Below are 26,244 nucleotides of genomic sequence, written 5' to 3' on the forward strand. Positions count from 1 at the left end.
CTGAGAAAACTCCTCTCTGGAATGAAATGCATCCTCTCTTCCACTCCCCAGTGTACTGACATTTTTAGTGTTAGGCAAGAAATACTAGTATATAAAGTTTTATTTTCAAAGAACATATCTGAAATTTAACTTTGTTTCCTATTCAAACTATGAGGTAAAAACTTCTAAGCAGAAAAACACAAGTAAGTGAGGTTGCTATCAAGGTAATCTGAGATCCTTGTATTGCTGTGATGAGAGCTCTCACCAAGCTAAAAAGCCATAAAACAATCTATGTTCTTTAGTTGTGGTCTCAGGACTCCTGGATGGAAGGCTGACATACACGGGCAAGAATTTAGTGCACTGAGAACGTTCTTTCTCTTAGGAGGTAGTATACAAGAGATTCCACAAGGGATATATTTAAAGGCGGATTAAAATACACATCTTCCACAGAACATGTAAACTAAAGACTAGGCAGTTGATTTTCAATATAGGAAGAAAAAATTGTATCATTTCTTCTCAGACTGACCTGGTACTTACTTATAAATAGGTGTCAGTTACGAATTAATTGCCTCTCAATTAATTCTGCACCCACACTTTGCCCTCCTTTGTAACACTTGAGCTGACCCCCATAACCATTTCTCCTTAATCGGTGGGTGTGGTTTCAGGCTTTGCGAAGGGAGGCTCTGGAGGGTCAATGCAGGCACAGCAGAGGAAGGGGCATCTCTTTCTTGCTCCTCGGTGCTTCCTCTCCCCCTTTCAGCACGAATCCGGGGGCACTCATCCTTCAGCAGGCTTCTCTGGCACCCCAGCAGCTGGCTTCTTGTAACAAGCTCTGGAAGCCACACCCTAATGGGCAGCTTGCTGCCTGCCAGCTCTGGCCCACAGATAACCCAGACAGGGGCTGCGTGTGGAACGACTCCAACCCAGGGCGCTACATGCAACGTCACCAGCACCCCCGGAGGTGGCTTCTTGTGAACCAGCTCCAGCCCGTGGAACCACCACAAGCTCCCCTATCACCCATTCACAGCTACAGCCCCGCCCACGGGTCTCAACCACAGTGTGGTGGATGGGACCTCTTCCAAGCCTGCTCCTTCCTTGAAGACTCTCCCTCAGCTCCAGAGTTAGTGGCTGCTCCCCGTGTCCGTTATTTCTGTACTCCTGAGTCCGTTTTACCCCGCAGGGTGGTTAACCACCTTTTACTAGCCAATAATTCTCTATATTAACTTTTCTGACTGACAAAGAGCTGGTACTGCGTGTGCTCCCAGGTTACAGACCCTGAAAAATAAATTTTTAGGGTTAGCTTGGTCACGAACGTGGACTGCAGTGCAGTGCCAAGTTCCCTGTCAACGGGGAAGAGGATGTTATACTCCATGGCATAAAGAGGCAGCAACATTAATCATGTTATCATCACCTGTGGTTAATTGAGGTGAAGCGCCAACTGAAACAAGGCCTGGAAGCCAAAGCGTCTGCTGTCCTTGACCATCATGGCAGTAATGATGAACATAAGGGCTGTAGGGTAGGATGGGTTCTTTTGAGGGCAATGAGGTAGTTACCAAGAGAAAATGATGTGCCAGGTCCTTTAATCCCCAGCGCAAGTCATGGTCTAACAACCAAAGAGCTTCCATAGCAGCTCTAAAAGGATGTTTTATTTCCAGTAGCCACAGAACTACTATTTCCAGAAGTTAAAACCAAAGTCTATTGTGTATGTTGCTGAATTACAACATCAGTTGATTTCACCACCTCACCAAGTTCCTCATGTGAAAGTTAGTGTATTGATTGGGAAAGAACTGGACCTGAAGCCTGGAAAGGGGTACATCTGATTAGATTTAAGACAAAACTGACCATTTTAAACCCCAAAGGCACTCTGAGGCTCCCTTGCCTATAGAAGTAGCTTGCCCTCCTATGTCTCAAGAGACGAGCCTTCTTTTGCTGGAAAACTTTTGCTGGAGAGCGTCACCTACAGTACGTGCCTTACAAGGGGATGCCCATTGTTCTCAAGATTGACCAAAACCACCCATTGTCCCCAAATCTCAACATGGCTCCAGGTGGTCAGGTACACAGTACCATCCACAAGTAAATATGTTACAGGCCAAAAAAACCTGCAAGATTTTTGTTAATATATATGGGAAAAACCCAGGGAATGTGTGTAGGAGTAAATATCAAAGGTGTTAGAGGAGGGTGGGAGCATACAGATCAGGCTGATTTCAGAGATATGGATGCATTTACTAGAGATTCCAGATTTAATATGTTAGCCCATGAAGCTGGAAGTGTCTCTAATAGTTTACTTGATTGGTTGACTAAAACTTGAACCCTGTGGTAGCCTACATGTAATGAGGTTGAGATGCTAGAACTTCCCTGGCGTGATGTGGAAGAAGGAATCCAAATGTTGGAGTTGATTACTACAGGCAAACTGCATACACACCCACCCTAACCAGATCTCCTGAGGAGGGCCAGAGACACTCCCTTCACTAACACGTTGAAAAATACATTGGTGAAAGGAGCACTGCATCGCTGAAAAACTCTGTGGCTACTCATTTGTAGACCAGGTATGACTGCAGGAGGTGTCATCACTGAGACAGGCTTTCTGATTTCCTTGGTGATGAAGAAATACAGGGGTTAGCAGAGGCCAAGCAGCAAGCACTTAATGCCGAAGACAAGACTGGTGCATTTACCATAAAAGGCAGCAGGGATGTATTGATAACCAAAATGCTTAGGGATACTGGGTGTCCCTAGGAATGAAATCAGCGTGGAATCTACTAGAATATTACATGATCTATTAAACAGAAAAATCTCTAGGTCTGGCAACCACTAAGTCACCACCAGGGAGTCAAACATCACACCCAGTTTCTAGGCCTAGGCCGGTTTTTAGACCAGAGCCCTCTGATTGAAGGCAAGTCCAGGTGTCCTTGAGGAAGAGCCCTGCTGTATTGTCACAGGCATAGAAAATCCTCCTCTGAGCATTCACCAAAGGGACATGTTGCCATTTACTACACGGACAGCGCACTGGGGAAAAGGAAATGCCCAGTGGTTTCAGAGATTACGAAATACCAGCTCTGAATCAATACTAAGTTCCCTATAGCAGGCTGACTGACAAAGAAAATACATGAGCTCAATTTATAAATGTTTCTGTGTGATAACCTTAGCACCGACTAAAAGTAGATGTCTGCAGCCCCAAGCAGGGATAATCCCCAATGAACAGCTTTTAAGGAAAATCCTCCTAGTGGGCAGAACCTGGGCGGTACATCTAGGGACCCTCTTTGTCTGGGAAGAGAGATGGCCCGAAGTATGAATTTATACTAACTCATGGGTGATTGCTTACAGTTTGTCTGAATGATCAGGGACTTGAAAGGAACAGGATTAGAAGACTGATGACAAAGAATCTGGGGGGAAGAGGTAAGCTGATGGATGTCTCAGCTCGGGCACAGACTATGTCCCATATAAATGCTCACCAAAGGGCATCCGCCGCAGATGGGGTGCTCAATAATCAGATAAACAAAATTATATGCTCTGCAGACGTCATTCAGCCTCTTTCCCAGCCACTGCAATGCTAGCTCAATGGGTCCGTGAACAAAGTGACCGTGGTGGCAGGGATGGAGACTCAGCAACACGGACCTCCCCCTTGGCAAGGCTGAGCGAGCGGTCTGCTGCTGTTGTGGAGAAGCAGTAATGTTCCTGCCAGCATCCTCACCAGCTGCCTCCCACTATGCCTTATTCACCATTATCGCACTCTCTTCACTATACTGCGGGGCTCCTGACGAAGGAAACCAATTCACAACAAAGGAAGTGCAGCAACGGGCTCATCCCCATGGAAGTGACTCATCACACCATATACCCCTTCACTCAGAAGCAGCGGCTCCAACAGAAAGGTGGAAGTGGCTTACTGAAGTCTCAGCTATGTCACCAGTTGAGAGACAACGCCGTAAAAGTGTCTCTGACGTAGAGGATGAAGTACACGCTTTGAATCAGAGACCACTGTCTCCCCTGTGATGGAATATGCGGGTCTGGGAACGGAGAGTGACTCCTATCGCTCTTATACCTAATAATCCACTCGGAGGATTTGCGCTCCCCACCACAGCAGCTTTGAGCTCTGCTAGTTTGGAAGCCTTAGTCCCAGAGGGTGAAATTTTCCCACCGGGGGACACATAATAATGATTCCAGTGAATTGGAATATAAGCATGCCACTTGGCTTTTTTAGGTTTTTTATGCCACTGAACCAAAACGTAGAAAAAGAAGTTCCTCTACTGATGGGAGTGATTGATCCCAACTACCAAAGAAAAAACTTAGGCTGTTGCTCAACAGTGGGGGAAAGGAACTCTATGTTTGAAACCCAGGGGATTCTATGAGGTGACCCCTAATACGTCTATGATCAATAACAAGAGTTAATGAAACACAACGATAACCAGTAACAGGCAGGACTACTGAGGACTCAGAACCTTCAGAAATGAAAGTTCAGGTCACCCCACCAAGTAAAGAACCCTGAACAGCTGAGGTTTTGGCTGAGGGAAAAAGGAAATCTGGAACGAGCAGAGGAGGAAGGAAGCCAGAAATCATGACTAGTTACAGAAATGAGGATGGGAGGGGCTTTGTGTATTTTTCCCTTTGCTTGATATCTATATATCTATATCTGTATAATATATGTACAATTATTTGTGTATATTAACTATTTCTTTCTTATTTCTTTCTTATCTCTTTTTCTTCTTATTTTTCCCTAGCTTATGGAGGTGCGATTGACAAATAAAAATTGTATATATTTAAGGTGTATAACATGATTTTTTTTTTTTTTTTGGCTGCACCATGCGGCGTGTGGGATCTTAGTTCCCTGACCAGGGATCAAACCCATGCCCCCTGCACTAGGAGTGCAGAGTCTTAACCACTGGACCGGCAGGGAAGTCCCCAACATGATGTTTTGATATAAGTATACATTCTAAAATGACTACCACAATCAAGCTAATTAACATATTTATCAGCTCACATAGTTACCTTTTGTGTTGTATGATGAGAGCGCCTGAGAGATCTAGTCTCCTAGCAAATTTCACACTATTAAATAGTCACCACGCTGTACTTTAGGTCTCCAGGACCTAATTCATCTTATGACTGAAAGTTTGTACCTTACACACAACTTCTTTATCCATTCATCCATCAATGGACACTTGGGTTGCTTCCATATCTCAGCTTCTGTGAATAATGCTGCAGTGAACATGGGAGTGCAGATATCTCTCTGAGACAGTGATTTTATTTCCTTTGGACATATACCCAGAGGTAGGAGAGCTGAATCATATGGTAGTTCTATTTTTAACTTTTTGAGGATCCCTCCCCCATAACTGTTTTCCATAGTGGTTGTACCCATTCACATTCTCACCAACATTGTACGAGGGTTCCCTTTTCTCCACATCCTTGCCAGCACTTGTTATCTTTTGACTTTTTGCTATCAGCCATCCTAACAGGTGTGAGATTAGATATTTCCTTGTGGTTTTGATTTGCATTTCCCCGATGATTCGTGATGATGAGCATCTTTTCATATACCTGCTGGCTATCTGTATGTCTTCTTGGAAAAATGTCTATTTCCCCCATGTTTTCTATGCAAGCTGTGAGGGGTTAACTTTATGACTTAGTCTTTAGGTAACAGACTATTCAGTGAGACTACAATGGAATTTGAGGAGAGATTAATAAGGTCAGCAATGGATACGATGACATTTGGGAGTGTGTGTCTCCTTATTTTGGGGGAAGGGTGAAAACTTCTTCACTTGTACAAAGGACAGGTGCTCTTCATTGGTAAAAGCAGAGTTGTTTCATTATTGTATGGAAGTTCAAATGTGCACAGAGGTTGTACACAGAAGCTGAGTAGCCAACGGGGTGAACTGTGCCCGTTGCCAGTCAGTTGCCTCTCAGCACCGTATCTGTTGTTTTGTCCTGCCTCATGATGCTGGAGACACACCCTATAAACATTTTTCTTTTGCCAGCTGGCACGATGTTAGGCTGTCAATAAAGGGCACTGGAGAGCCACTGCGAGACATGACAGAGGAGGGGCCTTCCCTTCCTGTTTCCTGTGTGATTTTTTTCCAGTGGCTATGGTTGCCAGCAGCATATGAGACACCCAGTGTTACTCACCCTCAAGTATTTTATTGGCACCTCAGTCGACCAGCTTCAGCCTGCCAGCTCCCCAGCTGGTGGCTTCCTACACACCAGCCGTGGTACCCCTGAGAACCATCACTGGAACCCCAGCGGATGGCTTCTTGTGAACCAGCTCCATACTGTGACACCACAGCAAAACCCTCCACCACCCAGAAGCAGCTACATGCTCTCCAATGAGGTCTAAATTTCTCTCCCAAGTCTGTTTCTTTCTTTGGTATTCTTCCTAGGTTCAGAGGGAGTAGCTGCTCCCTACCTTTGCTATTCCGATATTCCTTAGAGACTTTTACTAGTTAATAGTAGTTGACCTTGGGCTTCCCTGGTGGCACAGTGGTTGAGAGTCCGCCTGCCGATGCAGGGGACACGGGTTCGTGTCCCGGTCCAGGAAGATCCCACATGCCGCGGAGCGGCTGGGCCCATGAGCCATGGCCGCTGAGCCTGCGCGTCCGGAGCCTGTGCTCCGCAACGGGAGAGGCCACAGCAGTGAGAGGCCCGCGTACCGCAAAAAAAAAAAATAGTAGTTGACCTTTTGCTAGCTAGTAATTTTAATATTGAGTTTTCACTGTTCAAATTACTGGTGTAGTTTCTGTTGCCTGATTGGACCCTGACTGATATAATCTGCTGTTTTGTACTGAGGCATCTCTTACATCATGGTATTACCCACTGGACAGGACCTACTAACCTTACAAACGGTACATTTTTCAAACTTAGTTACCATTATTTTGATAATATTTTAAGTAAATAACAGGAAGAAGCTGTAATTTCTTGAATAAAGAAGACAGTTTGAAATCAAGCCCTACATATATGATGATGTAGATGCAAAAAATGATGGTGAACAGACATAACTACTACCAACTTCTAAGTCAGGCCTTGCCATTAAGGACTTCCTCCATTTTAAGGAACCTAGTCTCTGTCAAACACAACCTCCATTCCCTGCTTTATACTGTAAAATCACTGATTCCATGAAAAGGTCTTGTGAAAACCTAAGGGAGAAAGTGTGTGGGTGTATGTTTGTGGCTCCTGAGTATTCACGGACACAGAGATCAAAATTAGACACACAGTCAACCCAAGGAACCAACACATAAAATATTTATAGGTTACTTTTTTTACTTGCTGCTTTTATAAATTGCTTCTCCACCACAAGCCCATAACACGGAGCCAAGAATCTGGAAATAATTTCAAAAAACTAACAGGTCCATAAAATTCTGTGGTCTCCCCGAACCAGACTCATTAATGTTACTAACTAATATCAGATCTCATTCTTTTGGGCACATCTATTTAAAGAAAGATTTTTATCTCCTTAAATGTAAACAACTCAATAAACTAAGAAATATTCTGACTTGATTGGAAGAAAACAGAATTACAAAGAGAAAAGAGATGAAACATAATTAATCTTAAGGTCTACTATTGTACATGGCTATATTTCTCCATCTGTAAAACAACGGGAGCAAAAATACTTGGCTTCAGATAATATGTTTTAAGGTCCCAAATTTTCTGATTCTAACTGTATAAAGAAAAGAAAACCCCCTGGGGTGAGTCTCCTGCTGTACCAGAGATTTACTTTATTTAAAAAAAAATTTTTTTTTAATTTATTTTTTGGCTGCATTGGGTCTTCGTTGCTGCACGTGGGCTTTCTCTAGTTGCTTCTCTTGTTGCGGAGCATGGGCTCTAGGTGCACGGGCTTCAGTAGTTGTGGCTCACAGGCTCTAGAGCGCAGGCTCAGTAGCTGTGGCGCAAGGGCTCAGTCGCTCTGCGGCATGTGGGATCTTCCTGGACCGGGGATTAAACCTGTGTGCTCTGCACTGGCAGGCGGATGCTTAACCACTGCACCATAAGGGAAGTCCCCCTTACCAGAGATTTAGATACTCTTGTTACATCTCTCCATTGACCACTCCCTCAAGCATCCGCCACCCCATTCCCACCCTCTTTACCTTGACAAATGGCAGGTACTTCACTCTAATTGAACAGAGAAGGCCTTTATATATAACTTAGATGTTTTCCTAACATACCTCAGGGGAGAGTGTCTCTGGTATTAGATGCCACAAGAGATTAACAAAAATTTCCATAGCCAAAAATGATTTATGACTGTTGTCCCACTCAGAGACATTTTCTAGATGAGCACTTATTTAAGCTACCCTAACATCTGTCCTATCCTGTATTGTGTAATCTTGGAAATTATTAACCAATTCTTGGTCAATTAAGGATATTGAGGTTACAATTTTATTGTAAAAAACAAAATTTTATTAAGTAAAAATTTTATTAAGAAAATAAATAGCAAAATAGTTGAGGCATATAAGAGCCTTGGTATTATTTTCATTTATGGGTAAATCATCAAGGAGCCAATTCATATAAAATTTTATCTTTATATTGCTACAAACTTCATCATTTTAAAAGAACTCTCTCATCAATGAAACAAAAAATTAAATATATCAATGCACTTAACACTCCTCATATTTGGGGAAAAAATTCCAAAAAGAGGCAGAAGCCTTTAAATGGAATGGAAATGTCTGCAAATATAATATTTTACTATGCATAAAATGTTACATGTTTTATTTCACTATCATAGAAGCAAATCAGTAAAAACAAGAGTAATATGCACAGCCTGATCGTTCCAGAATCTTCAAAGGAAGATTTCGTTTTTCAGAGTAGCTTTCCTTACAGAGATAACTGAGGACAGGAGAGAGAGCTTCATGTAGAAAAAGAAAATGGAAAAGAGACAGTGATCTTTTCATTATCACTGTTCTTGGTTTTCATCTCATTCCTTTATTGCCACATAGGACAGAAACCAAAGAGTCACTCCATTAACACTTTGCCACATAAAAATATAATCCACGTCTATAGTTTGGGAAAATGAATGGAGATAAGGAAGGTACCGCTATCAAATCAGAAATAATTCAGGAAATATGATATTTGTAGTTTGCAAAGCTGCTTCTTGCTTAAAGATACATTTCAGCTCATGACTTATACATTTTGTGTTTTTGTATTGGTACTTTACATTTCTGTGCTAAAAGTCCATTCCAAGAACAGAGTTCAGTATGTTTTATTAGGGAAAAAAATCAGTGAGGAAGTTTAAAAGTTTACCAAGAACATATCCCTTCTTCGTAAGAGGCACTCTTGGCATTCTTAAGAGATTCAGCTTAACATTCCTTAGTCCTTCAGATATACTTCACAGATAAATTATTTATTTATTTTTTTGCGGTACGCGGGCCTCTCACTGCTGTGGCCTCTCCCGTTGCGGAGCACGGGCTCTGGACGCACAGGCTCAGTGGCCATGGCTCACGGGCCCAGCCGCTCTGCGGCATGTGGGATCTTCCCAGACCAGGGCACGAACCCGTGTCCCCTGCATCGGCAGGCGGACTCTCAACCACTGCGCCACCAGGGAAGCCCACAGATAAAGTTTTTAACAGACTAATTCTTTTTTTTTTTTGAACTTTATTTATTTTTGGCTGTGTTGGGTCTTCGTTTCTGTGCGAGGGCTTTCTCTAGTTGCGGCAAGCGGGGGCCACTCTTCATCGCGGTCCGCGGGCCCTTTCACTGTCATGGCCTCTCTTGTTGCGGGGCACAGGGTCCAGACGCGCAGGCTCAGTAGTTGTGGCTCACGGGCCTAGTTGCTCCGCGGCATGTGAGATCTTCCCGGACCAGGGCTCGAACCCATGTACCCTGCATTGGCAGGCAGATTCTCAACCACTGCGCCACCAGGGAAGCCCTAATTCTTCTTTTTATTTTATTGATTGCATTGTTAAATACTAATGAAAATTGCATCTCACTAAATGAGGCATAATTATAAAATTATAGTACTGATCTTTACTAAATCTTTTAGAATTAATACTCCCAAATGAGCCTTGCCCTCATCAAAGAAGTCATCAGTGTCACCACTCAACAACAGGACCCGGTTTGCTTCTTTTTCAAGGAAGCTAGAAATCTGGATTTTCATATGAAATCATCTAAATTTTAAATGTCGACAATGAACTTTTTAAAATTAAAATACTGTGTGGACCAAACACAAAATACCTGTACGACAGAAATACCCATGAGCTACCCGTTGGTACCACGTTTAACAGTGACAACCCTGATGGACTAGCACACAGCTATACACAGTGGAGCTGCCCTCTCCACCTCCCCAGTTCCCTCCACTTCCCATTGTGCTGACATTACTCCTTCAGATTACCGTATGTAGACTCTGCAGTTTGCAGCCCTGATTTAAAACTACAGGCCCTGCAATTCCATTAGCTGGGTTCCTGAGTGTTATAAACATTTGTCCTCTGATGGCAGGTTTAATTTTTGACACAGTCAAAAGTTATTAAAACTAAACCCGTGAATACATATGTTAATGTCATTTGCCCATTAAGAAAATAGTGAACACTGAGCAAGGTGATGCACAGATGCACAAAGCCATTGTCTTTGTCTTCAAGGAATAGGTCAAGGAGGTAAGAACAAAGGGATTTAACAGGATTAAAGAGGTGAACACTGAAATAAGTGCACGGTGGGAAACCTGCAGGCCTGGAGGCAAATGAATCCAAAAGGGAGTGCTGAGGTTGGAGAATAAAGGCTAGATGCCGTGATAAGGATGAAGAAAAGCAGAGCTGCTGAAGACTGGGTAAAATAAATTATGGGCAGAGAAGGGAAGCTCAGGCTTGCTATTTTGAAGGCAGAGCAGTTCTAAGCTATGAGGTTTTACCCATAAGTGGCTGAAGGTAAGTGGAACTAAAAGCCATGCAAATGGTAGTGACAGAAGTCTGCAGTCGGTTCAAGGGTCCTTAAAGTGGATGCCAAATTCACTCAGGATGGTTGATGGTCAAAGACAGGACAGAAACAATAACTGAGGCAGGTACTGAAATCAAGGAAGACAGGAATGTGTGCAACATGAAGTGGTTTAAATAAGTTGCATGGAGAGAGAGTCCATGAAGAAGGGTGGTAGCAAATGAGAAAGCAGGCTGATTTTCTTATATGGCTTACGGACTGATTCAGTCAACAAGGACACCACTTATTTTGATTTATAAGTTGTATAAAAAAAAGGACTTTGTTTCTTTTTAAAGTTAAAAGGTTATTGGACTTCCCTGGTGGTGCAGTGGTTAAGAATCCACCTGGCAATGCAGGGGACCCGGGTTCAAGCCCTGGTCCGGGAAGATCCCACATGCCGCGAACCAACTAAGCCCGTGCGCCACAACTACTGAGCCTGCACCCTAGAGCCCGCGAGCTACAACTACTGAGCCCGTGCGCCTAGGGCCCGTGCTGTGCACCAAGAGAAGCCCCCGCAATGAGAAGCCCACGCACCTCAACGCAGAGCGGCCCCCGCTTACCGCAACTAGAGAAAGCCCGCGTGCAGCAACAAAGACCAGCCAAATATAAATAAATAAATTTTTTTAAAAAAAGTTAAAAGGTTATTAATTTTACTTATTATGCCTCACTTATTACTGAATCAAATTAATATCTTAAAAGGAAGAGGATTATCAGACGTTCCTTTAGAGGAGACAAATATATCACACCCCACCCACCGTACCCCACCCCACAACTAGATTTCCTAATATACGAGGATAAGAGAGACATTTTCTGTATCAAATGAGGACCAAAACTGAAAGGTAGTTTTCATTAAAGAAAATAATTCTAAAGTGTATTTCTGAAAATGTATTCTAGAAGTATCTTATGAACACAGACAATTCAGCTAGGTGAGTTGAAAGAACTGTACAGAGGGACTCAAAAAGAGAAATAAGAAATGTAGGAAAGGTTTTTGTTTGTAGGCACAAACGGTGGGCCCCTCCAGCTGGCTGTGAGTGTTCTTACTCAAGGCTGATAAGGTCACAGGCTGCTCTGTCTCTTTTCTAAACTCCTCTCTGAAGGGAAGAGTTAATGGAGAATCTGCCTCTCCTTCTCTGCAGGCCGTGCTAAGATAAACAGGTGTGAAATGTTTTTCTCTGTTTATATGCAGTTCTTAAAAAGGAAAATTTCTTCCTAACTCATCCTGACAAATGGCTGTGGGTAAACATTCCAGAACCTTTATGAATTTGCTAAAACAAAAAGAAAAAAAAAATCCACCATAATAAAGGAAAAAACACATTTCAAATACCACCCAAGTACTGGTTATGTGTTCTTTACAAGTTTTCACCTACAGAACTAATACAGATTTCTCCCCCTTATAATTACCAAAATCTGGAGCCAGCTAGAAACAAAGGCAAAATTCTAAAGCCCTGTTGGTTAGTAATCAAATGTTCTATTTGTCTTCCTAAAGAATACTACAAGATTAAGATGTCAAACCCAAAGAAATGTACAATATTTTAACTTAAAATGCCTGCAGTGTTTCTTCAGCTATCAACTCATACCCGGAGAGACTCTTAAGTAGAATTCATGTTTACTTTATACCACGTGTATGTAGAACTTCATGACAGCAAAGAAATTAAGGGGAAAAAATTAAGATAAACAAGGAGATTAAAAGTAGGGGCCATGGGTAATTCCCTGGTGGTCTAGTGGTTAAGACTCTGCGCTTTCACTGCTGAGGCGCCGGTTTGATCCCTGGTCAGGAAACTAATCCCACAAACCGTGTGGCATGAAAAAAAAGGATGCCATCAATGATACTCTACGGGAATTGAAGCAGAAAATACCAAAAGCATGAGTATATTTTCAAGGTACTTTCATGATTTAAAACTAAACAGGGGGTGAGTTGCCATTGTGTACAAAACTGACAAATCATAAAGATGTTTTTCCCGTCTCCATGCTATAAGATTCCATGCATTTGGTTAGCTTTTTTTTTTTTTCTGATTATAAAAGTAGCATATGCTCACTGTTTCCCATTTTTCATGGCCATATACAACTCTTAACACATACGCATGTGCCCTTTTCCAATTATTTCCTTAGAACAAGTTCTTAAAAGTTAGAGTGATGGATCAAATAGCATTTCATTTTAAGACTTCTGTCAGTCTCCAAAACTGCCCTCCAGCAGGCTATGCCATTTTACACTTCCGCCGAAAGTCTAAACTTCCCTAGACCTTCCCTCATCTTCTGACAGGAGCTGGCTCTCCTCTGCAGCTCTCCCGATGACAGCTAGTCTGTCTCTTTCAGCACTTGCTCCATGGGGCCTGGAGGGGAACAAGGTGTCCTCCTGGCTCCTCATAACCGTTTCCAGACAGCTCTCCCTCCCCTCCCTAAAAGCTGAATCTATGTCATTAGATTGCATCATCCATTATCCTTTACAGTTGCCAACATATACAAGTTCCAGAGAGCTCCCTTTCATTGTTTGATGATTTCAGCTCCTAGCTTACTGCCATTTTCTCCGATTACAATTCTTGTCACATAGCGTAGGAATGTTTACATGCACATAAATGAGCCTCGGACACTTGTCCTCTCAAGTCCTTGAACTCTGCTGCAACAATCTAATCCTTCAACACACCTCAGTAGCACATCCTTTTGGTCACACCCTAGACCCTGCATGACCAGCAACTGCACCGTCCGTAATCCAATATCCACCCATCCCACTTCTTGTATTTCCTGCTCCCTCCTTCTAGCACCTGGACTCCAGCAGCCCCTCGCCCTACAATCACCAGTTCCTACATCTTTTCACGCCACTCCCTTCCCGGACGTCTTCCTTCCCCTCTTCCCCTCACTTAAATTCCATGGCAATTCATAGAGTCCTTCCCTTCAATCCATCCTCACCTCCTCTGTCCTGCTTTTACTTCACTTTACTCAGGAAAATCACAACCGTGAATAAATCCGATGTTCTTTCTACTCCACTCCTGCACCTGTTGAGCTGAATATGCCTGGAGAAAACACACACCCTTATCGGTACTCAGCAACCAACTACATTTCCCTATTCCAGTGGTTCTGAAATTTTTGGCGTATAGACACTAATTGTTCCAGCACCATTTATTGAAAATATGATCCTTTCTTCATCTTTTCATCCTCATCTCAACTGCCTTGGGACCTCTGTCAAAAATCTGTTGACCAAATAGGTGTGGGTCTATGTCTAGACTCTCTGTTCTGTTCCACTGTTCTATCCATACATCTTGACACCACACAATGTGGAAAACTGTAGCTTTATAGTAAGTACTGATATAAGGCAGTAGTGTAAGTTCTCCAACATTGCTCTCTTTTCCAAAATTCTTTTGGCTATTCCAGGTGCTTCGCATTTCCATATGTTTTATGATCTGCTTATCAATATCTACCAAAAGCTGGCTGTAGGTTGTGACTGTATTGAATATATAAATCAATTTCAGGAGAACTGACATCTTGACATATATTCTGACCTATAAACATAGCATGTCTCTCCATTTATTATGTCTTCTTTCATTTCTCTCAGCAATGTTTTATAGTTTTCAGTGTAAAGATACTGCACAATTCTTTTGTTAAATGTATCCCTCAGTATTTCATTTTTTTCTGAAATAGAACTTTATATGTTAGCTGTGCTACATAATACATAACTTACCATTTTAACCATTTTAATGTACAATGTATTAAATGCATTCACAGTGTTGTGCAACCATCACCACTAATCTATTTCCAGAATTTGTTCACCATCCCAAACAGAAACTTTATACCAATTAAACAATTCCCCATTCCCCACAGCCCCTAGTAATCACTATTCTACTTTCTGTACCTGAATTTGCCCATTTTAGGTATCTCATATAAGTAAAATCATACAATATTTGTCCTTTTGTGTTTCACTTATTTCTCTAAGCATAATGTTTTCACGATTCATCCACGTTGTAGCATGTATAAGAATTACACTCCTTTGGGCTTCCCTGGTGGCGCAGTGGTTGAGAGTCCTCATGCCGATGCAGGCGACACGGGCTCGTGCCCCGGTCCGGGAAGATCCCACATGCTGCGGAGCGGCTGGGCCCGTGGGCCATGGCCGCTGAGCCTGCGCGTCCGGAGCCTGTGCTCCACAAGGGGAGAGGCCGCAACAGCGAGAGGCCCGCATACCGCAAAAAAAAAAAAAAAAAAAAAAAGAGAATTACACTCCTTTTAAAGGAATGAATACTATTTAATTGCATACGTACACCATATTTTGTTTATCCATGAATCTGGTGATGGACATTTGGGTTATTTCCAATTATTTCATATTTTCGTTGCATTGTAGGTGGTATTTTTTAGATGGCTAATTCCTTCCTTGGTTCATTGCCTGTATCAAAAATGAACTCTTGATCTGCTCTCACAAACCTGCTCCACCCATGATTTCCCCCTCTCCCATGATGGCAGATGCATCCTTCCATGTCCTCAGTGCACAACCTTTGAGACTTCCTTGACTCTACTTTCACACAGCACGTCCAGTGAGCAAATCTGGTTATATCTATTTTTAAAATATACCCCAAATTCAACCGCTTCTGACTGCCACCAGTGTAACCTTCCTGGGCCTAGCCACAAACATCTCTTTGTCTGGATTATAATTTAACTGGTCTTTCTGCCCCTGCCCCATATGGTCTTTTCTCAGCAGAGTAACCAGAGTAGTCATATTAAAACATAAGTCATTTCACTTCTCTACTCCAAAGCATTGAACTGCTCACCATTTCCTCCTGATTTAAATCAGAAGCTCTTACAATTGCCTACAGGTCCTATCCGATTTGGCCTTGTTACCTCTCTGGCCCCATTTCCTGTCTCTTCCCCCCCTCACTCACTCCACTCCAGCCACAACGGCCTCCCTGCTCTTCCCCAACACACCAGGCATACTCCCACCTGGCATCTGCATGTTCCCTCTGCGTGGACTGTTTTATCCCTGTGTAAGCAGATGGCTCCATCGCTTACTCCAGGCATTTACTCAAATACCACCTTCTCAACAAGGCCTACCTGACCAGCCCATGTAAACTGGCAACACTAGCTGGCGCTCCTGATGCCCCGTACTCTGCTCTATGTTTTTCCTCACTTTTTTAATATAAACTTTTTATTTTGGAATAATTTTAGATTTACAGAAAAGTTGGAAAGATAATGCAGATCATTCCTCTCACCCAGCTTCCCTTAATTTTAACATATTGCATCACCAGAGTACATGTATCAGAACTAAGAAACCATTACTGGTACATTACTATTAACTAAACTCCAGACTTTATCTAGATTTCACCATTTTTAACACTGATGTCTTTTTTTTTTTCTGTTCTAGAATCCAGTGGAAGATACTACATTATGTTTGGTCATCACGCCTCAATCTCTTCTGGACTGTGACAGTTTCTCAGTCTTTCTTGGTTTCTTAAGACCTTAATAACCTCGAGGAGTACTGGCCAGGTATTTTGTAGAATGTCCATCATTTTGGGTTTATCTGATATTTTCCTCACGACTAGAATAGGGTTATGGGTTTGGGGGGAAGAGGACCACAGAGGTGAAGTGGTTTTCTCATCACATCATATTGGGGTTATGGGCTAGCAGCATGGCTTAACACTAACGATATTAACCCATGTCACTTGGTTAAGGTAGTGTTTGGCACCTTTGTTGATTGTAAAGTTACTAATTTTTTCTTTTCTATACTCTAATTTTTGGAAGTGAGTCACTAAGTTCAGCCCATATTTAAGAGGCATAAGGGTCTTTATAATGTTTTAATATACCCTTCAGTTAGTTGTTTCATTTCCCACATTTGAAGGTAAAGCTCTATAAGGACATGAATTTTGTCTATTTTTTTGTAAGTTTTTTGTCTATTTATTTTATTACTGATGTGGCTCCAGTATCTAGAATAGTGCCTGGCATGTAATAAATATCCAATATTTTTTGGATGACAGAATACAGAAAAGGAGATTTCCTACTAATCTGTGTAGGTCACAGTCTCCTACAGCATCAATTGTGCATCTGCCCACCTAGAAAGGTATGTCCCAGGAAGAAAAATCACATATGTCATTTACTCTGAGGTGTTACTAACATGTTTCTTTTCTCAGTGGTATTTGCAGTTTTATTAGGGTAAACAATCTTAAAGAATGGAAATTACAATGCTAAAATTTGAGGCATCAGCAATAGGATTAAAGAGAGAATATATGTAAACGGCTTGGAATAGAGGCTGTCAATAACAGCAACTCAGGAAATGTTAATTTGCTTATATATCCTTACCCTACATTCAGGTCTGGGAGATTTGGGGGGTAGAGAGGGTCTTCCTTGGAATCTCAAAAACATGCTTATTCTACCTGCTAATAATCTTAAATAGTTTTTGAAAAAAGGTAGAGTATAAATTTTTAATGCTCCACACCCCCAAATCCAGTTAATATTAATGTCTTGATCTCTTACTAGATCTGTTCTTGGTCTGATCTGCACTTACAGTAAGTCTAACTGGAATCAGAATTTCCCACATATCCTCCCTGTTCTGAGACCAGTACCCTGGCCTTAGCCACAGTTCCCAAGTTTTTCCCAAAGAAGAATGTAGGTTACACTTAGAGGCCTTATTTTGAGGTTAAGAAATTATCCTGAGTTTTTAAAAATTTATTTGGTTGCACCCGGTCTTAGTTGCGGCAGGCGGGCTCCTTAGTTGCAGCTCACGGGCTCCTTAGTTGCAGCCAGTGGGCTCCTTAGTTGTGGCTCGCCAGCTCCTTAGTTGCAGCTTGCCGGCTCCCTAGTCATGGCATGTGAACTCTTAGTTGCAGCATGCACGCGGGATCCAATTCCCCGAGCAGGGATTGAACCTGGGTCCCCCACATTGGGAGCTCGGAATCTTAACCACTGTGTCACCAGGGAAGTCCCTATCCTGAGATTTTTAAGGGAAAAAAGTTCTCCACTTTCATAACTTTAAAGATTTGGTCAGCAGCTAATTAGTTTAGTAGAAGTTAGTTTAGATGTTAACCAAACTATGTATTATATTTTAAAATACCCACCCAATGATTAAAATAAAATGAATACATACTTAAGATAGGCTCTACGACTATAGTCCCAATAACAGAAACAATTGTTTCCCACTAAAGGATGCATTATTCTGCATGTTTTTAAAATGTAGTGAGTTAAATGGATTTTGTTCATTAATTACTTAATATAATCTGTCTTCAAAAGCAGATCGGCCATGTAGTCCCCTCCTTCTTGAGCAGAGCCTGCACAAACACTCACCAGACATTTCCATCCTTAACAGTGTATCTGCTGTAATGTAGCTAATTTTACCAAGTGCTATTCTCCTAAATAGTATCAGGGGTAGAAGTCATATTTTCAAGTCATTAAGACTCCAACGGTCTCATTTCATTTAGGACACCTTAATTTTTCTCAGGTCATGAATCATGAACATCAGATATTAACACTGCTAAGAAAAAGCATCTTGGATTCCTTTCTTGGAAACATGTTTAAAAAAACAAACCAGGGCTTCCCTGGTGGCGCAGTGGTTGGGGGTCCACCTGCCGGTGCAGGGGACGCGGGTTCGTGCCCCGGTCCGGGGGGATCCCATGTGCCGCGGAGTGGCTGGGCCCGTGGGCCATGGCTGCTGGGCCTGTGCGTCTGGAGCCTGTGCTCTGCAGCGGGAGAGGCCACAGCGGTGAGAGGCCCGCGTACCCCAAAAACAACAAACAAACAAACAAAAAACAGATAAGAACCATGGCCAGGAAAATCCTGCCTAACGGCCACAGAACAGAACCTTTCATTCAAAGACAAACTAATTTGTTAAGAGCTCAAAAGATCAGTCAAACATGGAGAAGAAAAGGCTAGGAATGAAGTAGACTAGAAATGCAGACTGTTCTTTTCTGTAGATTCAGGAAGAGCAAAACCTTCCTGGAAAATCTTACAGAAGAAGAGGAAGTTGAGATATGATTACTAGGTTTATTATTTTATTTACTCCCTATGCATTTATTGATTGCTTATGGTGGGCTGGGTACAATGCAGAGCTTAGAAAAAAAGATCAATGAGATACAAATCTTAAGTTCAAGAAGCAGACATATGGAAGGAAGAGGGTAAGATTTGTTCTGTATGGCCCCAGAAAAAGAGACCAGTATCCACAGCTGGAAGTTACATTATAAAGAACTTTCTAAGAATTAAACTGTTGCAAAATTGAACAGCCTGCAACTCACATGTCATCGATGGCAGCCTTCAAACAGAAACTGGTTGTCCTAACCAGGAGCAGGAATCAAGCATCAGTGAAAAAAAAATTGATAAGATGGTCTCTGTCTTAAGTACTTCCATGAGAGTGACTTCCTGTCTTCACTAGAAAGCAGAGAAGAAAATTCTACACACCTTTTTAATACCCAAGTGACATAATTCTATTCTGAAGACAGAGAATTAATCATATCTACTTGAAAACTATCTGAAATACTCACAGGTAGCTCTTCCTCTCGTCCAATTTTTCAGTTTTTTAATTGTTCTCTCCATATTAGGCTTTGTGTTTCTCAAAAATCCAATTCATGCTTCGTACTATTTTTCTTCTAGCAGCAAGAGCCTAGCTTTGTATAACACCAGTTAGTCAGGATATAACAGCCTTACTGGAATACATTCATTGGTTTGATTTCAGCACAATATTTAGAGGATGGCTGGAAAAATATTATTAACTAACTGAAATTTTTATTGCCTAATATACTGAGATCAATAATAACTTTAATGAAAAGCTGAAATAACTGTTGTAATATGTAATGTTACATATGGCAAATTGAAAAAACCTCCACATGCAAGTAAATATGTAATCTAACAAAGTTTTGAAAGGATTAAAAAATTTTTAAATGACTGAGAAGCAAAAATAAGAAGGATAGGGGCTTTTTCTTGAAAATAAAACACTATTACAGTCGCATAAGTGATCTGAAAATATCCTAGAATGATGTTTGTCTTAATGTAACTGCATTTCACATAACATGATAAGAAAATTATTTATAATTCAGGTAATTTTCTAAATTCCTCTTGGTCCCAGGGGAAGCCATTCCTACAGCTTTTCCTCAGTGTAAGGTTACCTCTCCACAAGGTTTGTGTTACCTTCAGATATATCAGTAGTATACGCTTACTCGTGTAATTTACATATTTGTTCAACATGTGTCCAATTTTCTTTTTAAAATTATTTATTTATTCATTTTTGACTGCACTGGGTCTTCGTTGCTGCACGCAGGCTTTCTCTAGTTGTGGCAAGCACGGGCTACTCTTCATTGCAGTGTGCAGGCTTCTCATTGCAGTGGCTTCTCTTGGTGTGGAGCATGGGCTTTAGGTGTGCAGGCTTCAGTAGTTGTGGCACAGGGGCTCAGTAGTTGTGGTGCACGGGCGTGTGGGATCTTCCCGGACCAGGGATCAAACCCGTGTCCCCCGCACTGGCAGGCGGATTCTCAACCACTGCATCACCAGGGAAGTCCCTGTCCAATTTTCTCTATCTCTTTATAGCAATTCACTTTGGGGTGTCTTATAAGCTCCCAGTAACAGAAATGTCTCACAGAAAAGAGCTGAGTGATGGATAGCTGTTTTATATATATACCTTTGGAGTGGTGGCTACATTAATGATCAAATAAAATGATCCATTATTTTAAACTGCTTATTCTCTAATTCAAAGTAATGATTTATGTATGTAGTAAAAAATCAAAGCATGGCATAGTGAAATGCTTAAAATTCCTTAAGTGGAAATGGCATGCCAGTCTAAAAAAGGTACAAAAGCAAAGGAATTTATAAAAATCAAACCAATAACTAAGAGTACTATGTAGCTGCAGTATTTTTTTTAATTATTTTATTTATTTTTGGCTGCGTTGGGTCTTCTCTTCTGCATGAGGGCTTTCTCTAGCTGTGGTGAGTGGGGGCTACTCTTTGTTGCGGAGCGGGGGCTCTAGGCACGCGGGTTTCAGTAGTTGTGGCACACAGGCTCAGCAGTTACGACTTGCGGGCTCTAGAACACAGGCTCAGTAGTTGTGGTGCACGGGCTTAGTTGCCCCGCGGCATGTGGGATCTTCCCGGACCAGGGCTCGAATATGTGTCCCCTGCATTGGCAGGTGGATTCTTCACCACTTCGCCACCAGGGAAGCCACTATGTAGCTGAATGCAAGTGGTACAGTGACACAGTTGACACAGTGAAGACAGGTGTGCTCTATCCTCTTCATAGCTCAAAGAGAGTAAATGAAGAAAATGTAGATACGTCCATACAGGATATCTTTCCTGGATGAGAATGAGAGGGACATCTACAGCGATATGATCCCAAGAACAAATACTTGACTCTGAGCAAGGCACAGTGCTAGGTGCTGTGAGACAGGTAAGAAGGGTGCTGTTTATATTAGCCAGGTTACTTAACGTCTCTGAGCCTTAGTTTCTGAGCCATCAAATGGAGATTATAATCTCGTAACACAACTGTGAAGAGGAAGAGGGCAAGGATGGAAAGCCCCTAACCAAGTGATCAGCTCACAGTGGTAGCTGTACTTGGTACAGGATGGTGACAGCATCAGCAACAAAGGCAATGGCTAATGGCTGTTCTTGCCCTCAGAGAGCTCTCACCAGGGATGCTACATACACTTGCGTATACATGCTTGCCCTTCTGCATTCATGCTGAGCCTTGCCATGGGTTTTTCCTGCAGACTGTAAACATGGCCTCTGACCCCTTCTCAGCATAGGTTCTAGGAACCAACAAATTGAAGTTTTCACAAAACATGACACTTATCTGCTATCCTGACTTTAGAGCATGGTTGTGAAGATATAACCGACAGTTAACAGTCACCCAAGTCTTCCTCTGTGTCAAGCACTCTTCTAGATATTTTATACGTGTTAAGTTCTCTAATCCTCTCGACAACCCTGTGATGGAGGTGCTGTTATTAGCCCCACTTTTCGGATGAGAAGACGTGGCATGTTGATGTGAAAAGTTAAGTGCCATCCCTTACAGTAATTCTAGAGCCACGAGGCAGTTTTAATCACATGTCAAATTAGCTGTATGGGTGCTAACTGGTATAAATTCAAAAGAAAAAGAGAAAAATTACGTTTGTGTGATCTGAGAACGTTTCACAGTGAAGGAAGAAATTAAAGCTGAAGAATGAGTAGGACCTGCTCAGGCAGAGAACAAAGGTATTACAGGTGAAGGAAAGAATGTGGACAAGGTTACAGAAATGGGAAAGCAGGAAGGAAGCACAGCTGGACCCGGTTGGGGAGGGGGCGAGAAGGGAAGGTGGTTTCAGGTCAGAAAATGAAAGACACAGCTGGAAAGTCAGGTGAGAACCCCAGTGGAAAAGGTTTGGAATCGCAGGGCATCTGCCTGAGGTTTCCCGTCTGTCGGCCATTCCCAAGTCTGCCTTGAGTTCATTATGCCCAGTGACATTGCCAAGCAGGGCCTGTGCACAGGTGGTCACCTGAGCACGGTGAATTTAAGGGTCTCGAAAGCCTCTAACAACAACAATCTCTCCACTACCAGTTTCACTAAGTACCTGCAATTCCAAACTGGAGTCAACATACTGATTGTCTGTATTTGACATGATTGGCAAGGTACAACCTAAAGCTCCAGTGAGCAATCAGAAACACCTGGGAAGCCTGTTGTAACACAGATTGCCAAGCCCCACACCCCAGAGTTTCCGACTCAGTAGGGGTGGGGTGAGGCCCAAGAATTTGCATTTCTAACAAATTTCCAAGTGACGCTTGATGCTACCGGTCCAGGGGCCACACTTTCAGAACCACTGACCTAAAAGAATAGACTGCAGAATGGGTAAATTCTGACTGTGGACAGAAAAATTCTGCATGGGGTTATCTTAAATAATAACTCACATTCCTACAGTTAAAGCAAAGGCAATAATTCATTGATAAAAAGTCAGCTACAGAACTGCAAAGAAGAGGAAAAAGGGTCTCTCAAGAGTTAATAAAATGACAACAACATTAACTAGTCTTCTAGCGAAGCACTAATTGCCTGTCATGTTGATAAAGTCTATAATAAAAGCTCTCATTTTTAGTTTTGAGTTCTGTGTCAATTTCAAGATTGTATTTTCTGTCTCACACAGGTATCTCCCCCTTTATATAAAAAGTTACTGAGAATTCCTGTTCTTATGATCAGTTTTGATATTTTGATCTTCTCTCTTTACCTATAAATATTTATACTGTGGGAAAGTTTTGAAACTTGAATTTATCTGGCTTTCAACATTTCTACAACAATCAAATTTGGTAGGAAAATAGATTTTTTTAATAAAGGGAGTAGGGGGCTTCCCTGGTGGTGCAGTGGTTGAGAGTCCACCTGCCGATGCAGGGGACGTGGGTTCGTGCCCCGGTCCAGGAGGATCCCACATGCCACGGAGCGGCTGAGCCCGTGAGCCATGGCCGCTGAGCCTGCGCGTCCAGAGCCTGTGCTCCGCAACGGGAGAGGCCACAACAGTGAGAGGCCCGCGTATCACAAAAAAACAAACAAACAAACAAACAAAAACGGGAGTGGGGCCTTGCAGAAGTCAAGGCAATTGAAGAAGGGGCCTCATATTTCACCTTTTGAGGATTCTGCTTCCTTTTCATTCTTTTGGGGAAATAAAAAGGAACCATGTTTCCTTCATATCTCATACTTAAATCCGGTTTCCTACCATCAGTTAAATATCAACAGATTTCAAGTTAACACAAATGCTTGCAGGTTTCCATCTCTCCGACAGAAAGAAGTACCAGGTACAGACATGCCTGGTTCATGCTGTGAAGATGATGAACCACTCGTGTGGGGACTGCTCTCCTCTGGGTACGTGGTTGGAAAGAGGACACTGGGATCCACAGTGTCTTCCTCTGCCCTCGCCACTCCCTGCTTCAATTTCTGCCTAAGCAGTTTGGTTTGATCTCAGCTCATCTGGAATTTACCAAAAAGATACAATAATGGCTTCTTTTCTTACCTTTGGTATATGCCCTTAAGACCATATTATTTTTTTCCTGTTGAAAACTTCTTTTTGTAACAAAAATAAATAGTGCTCTGTAAGTAAGTCTGCAACCAACAAAAACAAGCTAAATTACCACTGAAAAACCTGTAGCACTGCTATGAGAAAGCAATGTAGAAGTAAACATTAAACATTTTGAAAGCACATACTGAGACTGAAAAATGTGTGATTTGTGACAGACTAAAGAGGTTTATAAAACTTAATTCACTTGAACATCCTTAGAAAGTGACAAAGGTTGTCAGAGCTATGATTTTTTTTGAGTTTTTTTCCTGTAAATATGTGGGTTACACTGTGTTTACATTTGTCAAAACTTAGTGATACGTGTATTTCACTGTATGTAAATTTTACCTTAAAAGAAAACAGAACTGCAAACACATAATGAACTCTGGTAATGATATGCATGCTGAAGTATTTAAGGGGAAACTATTGACACCTGCAGCTTATCTTGCACTGCATCAAAATGGATTGATGGATGGAAGAATACATAGACATACATGTGATAAAGCAAGTATTTATGTTAATAACAGATCCTAGATGGCAGACATACAGATGTTCATTTTTACCGTTTCAACTTTTTTTCATGTTTGAAAAATTTCATAATAAAAGTGTTATGTTCTTAAAAAAGAAATATGAGATCATCATAGAAAAATATGAAAAACAACAGAAAGTATAAGAAAAAGAAAAACACCACACAGACACCTGGGGTGATATTATATACCTTATTTTGTAACTTTTTTACCACTTAGCAATATATTATGAGCATTTTCCTAGCTCTTTAAGTATTCTTCCAAATGCAATGGAATTCCATTATACAGATGTAGCATAAATTTTTTCATCTTTATTGACGTATAATTGACAAGTAGAATTGTAATATATTTAAAGTATACAACATGATGATGTCAATATACGTACGTATATTGTGAAGGATTCCCAAGATCAAGTTAATTAACACAACCATCATCTTTCACATTTACTTTTTTGGGAGGGTGGTAAGATGTAGCATAATTTAAAAGATAATTTGTTGTAGGACACTTGAGTTGTTTCTAATTCTTCATTATTTATTTGAGATAAGCAACCCATTATAGCCTTCTTCCTGCATATCTCTGATTATTTCCTTAGGATAAAGTCCTAGAAGTAAGATTTCTGGCTCAAAGGAAGGGAACGTTTTAATATTTTTGATATATTTTGCTAAACTCTTCTCCAAAACATGTATCAATTTACATTTCTAACAGGAGTGTATCACAGATCATAGCTATACAGATGTATATTAAAATTTTAATTAAATGCTCCCATAAATAAAATTTATCTATAACCGTTCTTTCTCCCAGAAGAACAAAGGCTCTTTTTAAAAGAGTCTACAATAAGCAAACCTAGTACCCAAATCTTGGTTTCTAAATATCATACTCCCAAATCAGGTACCCTGAATCAGGGCTTCCTGAAGAAATACCTGACTCCAGGAATGGAACTAACTGAGACTGGAACATCTTTTTGTGCCAGGGAGTATGAAAAGGCTAAAAAAATGATGAAGAAGTATCAAAAAGACATAGGAGCCAAATTTAAGGGACTCCTACTTGCTAAATCGGGAACAATTTAAGCATGAAAGTGAATAACGATAGTAATGAACTATAACATTTTGAATTTGAAAAAGAATCTGTAAGTCTACAATGAAGCAATAAATAAATGAATGAGTGAATAAGTGAAAAGTAAGGAAACAAGGAAGAAAGGCTCTCATTTATGCTAGAACCTTTTGCTTCCTACACAGTAACTGTCACAATAATATTTGATTCGAACAAGAATCGTCAATGGATGCTAAAAACATTGGGCAGTGTTTGTTGAGGGAAGATATTTACATAACCTCAAAGTATCTACCAATAGCTTAATTATTAATTACAAAGAGAAAACAGGTATTTTACTGGGGAGATATTGAGTGAGTCCCTCTTAATCAAGGGTTCAAAATTAATATCACCTACAATGGGACAAACTGACATCGGAGGTTTTCCATTAAGACACACCAGGGGCACATGTCCTATATAACATTCTTACCAAAACTAACATAACTTTAAACTAGGCAAGAGGGAGGGAAAATCAGATAAAGTCCAAATGAGGGACATTCTACAAAACTTTCCAGCACACTTCAAAAATGTCAAAGTGTAAAAGACAAAGAAAGGCAGAGAAACTGTTACAGATTAAAACAGACTAAGTAGATATATCACTAAATGCAGTATGTCAGTGGTCCCCAACCTTTCTGGCACCAGGGACCAGTTTCGTGGAAGGCAATTTTTCCACAGACTGGGGGTGGGGGGGAGTGGTGGGGGGTGGTTTCAGGATGATTCAAGCGCACTACGTTTATTGTGCACTTTATTTCTATTATTATTATATCAGCTCCACCTCAGACCATCAGGCATTAGATCCTGGAGGCTGGGGATCCCCCTGAAGTATG

General features: G+C 41.4%; 1 protein-coding gene across 4 annotated transcripts in view; it reads right to left on the reverse strand.

The window, feature by feature from the left end:
• Positions 1-26,244, reverse strand: part of MAP3K20 (mitogen-activated protein kinase kinase kinase 20) — a 176,259-nt gene that overhangs the window by 135,265 nt on the left and 14,750 nt on the right. The window contains exon 2 of one of the 4 annotated variants that reach the window (XM_022570053.3): positions 517-9,768. The exons of the other annotated variants lie outside the window; for them this stretch is intronic. The gene's annotated coding sequence lies outside the window, so the exon portion shown is untranslated. The remainder of the gene's footprint in view (positions 1-516; positions 9,769-26,244) is intronic. 4 annotated transcript variants of the gene reach the window in all.

Source organism: Delphinapterus leucas, chromosome 8 (assembly GCF_059928025.1).
Source record: "Delphinapterus leucas isolate spDelLeu-1000000601 "Yukka" chromosome 8, BTC_Dleu_Yukka2, whole genome shotgun sequence".
NCBI classification, from domain to species: domain Eukaryota; kingdom Metazoa; phylum Chordata; class Mammalia; order Artiodactyla; family Monodontidae; genus Delphinapterus; species Delphinapterus leucas.